Genomic DNA, 2,412 nt, shown 5'->3' with positions numbered 1-2,412 from the left:
GGATCTTTGAAAGTGAAAATTTTTCTTTTAGCTACAAGTTGTCTCTTCAAGCTCCCTTAAGCTGAGAGCTTAACCACTACTCCCTCTTTTCTTCAACTCAGATAAGGTTGGTTTCTAGGGAAGGACCCAGGAGGAAAGAAGTGAAGGATGGTGTGGAATCAAATAGCGTGAAAATGCTGTCTCCTGTCTCGCTGTGTTTCCTTTCCCCAGTTGTTTACTATAAAAACCCAACACACCTAAGTGCAGTGAGATGACAGTGTGTAGGACCGTGAGGCCGCTCTCCTCCCCAGAGCTGGCTTGCCAAGCCTCCTGTGTTTTGGGGGAAGCTGTGATCAGACAGACCTAAATGACCAGCATCAACCTATGAACTCTTTGGGGGCAAGCGTCAGATTCTACCACCAGAGCAGTTCCTGACACATTCTATGCACTTGATAAATATTCACTCACTTCATAAAGCTTGCTGCATGTTTTCTGGCTAAGTTGACTGATGGAAGCTTCTCTTGATGTAAGGAAACTCTACAGCATATTCTACTTTAGTGGTGTTGCTTTTGCAGTACTAGGGACAAAACCCGGCCCTTGCACATGCCAAACAAGTGAGCTACACCTCCATGCCCTTATTCTGTTTTTGAATCCCATCATATCAGTCTTAATTAATTAAAACCAAACTTACCTTTCATCAAGGAAACTAAGGCCATAAGCATTTTGTTCTCATTTCTCCTCACAAGATTCACTGAAAATCTTCTGCCCTCTTATTCATTAGACACTGCCCTTGTTTAGTTCAACCCTCTTCCACATTTTGTATGAAAAGTACTCAGGTACTCTTAATTTTTTCATGTATATATAAATTATTTATTATTTAATGTTATGGTTTGTATGGTAGAGATTTGAATCATCTTGTTTTCATCTTCATACTCTCTTTATTTAGAAATAAACACAAAATTAATAGACTTAAAAATCCTCCCGAGTAGCTCGACTAGTCTCTGCAGCAGTCTGCTCTTCCCTATCTTTGCAGAATCCACTTCACTAGTTAGAATTTCACACCTAAACCCTTGTACCCATGTTCCATATATCTTCTAATCCTCTGGTATAAAACAAATCCCTCTTGTATTTCTATCCAAAATACAGTGTGGCGTAATAAGAAACATGCATCTGGTCTCTACTCATCAGTTCCTGAGAACTGAATAATTCCAAATTAATTAATTTTGCATTGAGCAGATCAAACCTAGCCCTTGCTCACAGATTTCAGGGAAGTAGTCTACTGAGCCCATGAGCTTCTGAATTTAAAGCTTATAAATCTCTGAGTGATAGGGGCAATCTCTGGTATAATATTTGATGTTACTCCAAAGTTCCTGCCTTTTTGTATGTTAATAAGATGACTGGTGGTTTGTAGACCTTAGACAGCTTCAGGAAGGGTGCTAGCTGCTGGAGGAATCAATTGTGTAGTTCAAGGGTTGGAACTTACAGTCCTACTCATCTACTACCTTCTTGGATAGAAAAGAAGCTGGAGATTGTGTTCAAACAAATGACTAATTGTTTAACCCATTATACCCTTGTAATAGAACCTCTATAAAAATTCTAAACAATAACGTCTAGATGGAGCCAGGGTGGTATCATGGTGGAGAAGACTCAGAAGAGTGTGAAGATTGCTCCTGGAGCAGTGGGATATGTAGAAAGTGAGATCAGAGGAGATGTAACTATAAGACCTAGGGTAGTGATCCACCCTAAAGCATGAATTATTGCAGAAGCTGGGCCAAGAGTGATTGATGAAGATAGCTTAATAGAAGAACAGGCCCTGATCATGAATTCTCACCCAGACCACATCACCCCCAACACTGAAGATCTGGAACCCAAACCCATGATCATTGGCACCAATAATGTGCTTGAAGTTGGCTGTTATTTCCAAGCCATGAAAATGAGAGATAATAATGTCATTGAATCAAAAGCATATGTAGGCAGAAATGTAATACTGACCAGTGGTTGCATCACTGGGGCTGGTTGCAACCCGAACACTTTGGAAGTCACCCCTGAGAATACAGTTATATATGGTGCAGACTGCCTTCATTAGGTGCAGACTGAGCGACCACAACCCCAGACACTCCAGCTGGATTTCTTGATGAAAAACTTGCCAAATTAACACCATCTAAAGAAGACTACAAAAGGAAGTTCAACTTCAATTAAGAACTGAGAGCTTCATGTGATACCCAAATAACTAATATTCTGTCTGCCTATCTGCTGTCTTTTGAAAGCTCACAGTGTTCGTGCTTTCTTAGCAGCTCACAACCTAATACATGTTGATTTTGCATTATAAAATTAAGTTAGAGAGGACAGTAATGGATTTTCATTGTAACCATCCTTTATACTTTATATAAAATATATTATTTTCCTATATCCTTGCTCTTTAGAAATTTCCAT

At 39.6% G+C, this 2,412-nt stretch overlaps 1 pseudogene; it reads left to right on the top strand.

Moving 5' to 3' along the window:
* Positions 1-1,612: 1,612 nt before the first annotated feature.
* Positions 1,613-2,185, top strand: LOC101582622 (annotated as a pseudogene).
* The last annotated feature ends 227 nt before the right edge of the window (positions 2,186-2,412 follow it).

This window comes from Octodon degus, unplaced genomic scaffold (assembly GCF_000260255.1).
Source record: "Octodon degus isolate 3935 unplaced genomic scaffold, OctDeg1.0 scaffold00003, whole genome shotgun sequence".
NCBI classification, from domain to species: domain Eukaryota; kingdom Metazoa; phylum Chordata; class Mammalia; order Rodentia; family Octodontidae; genus Octodon; species Octodon degus.
Note: the sequence above shows the minus strand (reverse complement) of the source record. Positions and strands in the feature narration are given on the sequence as shown.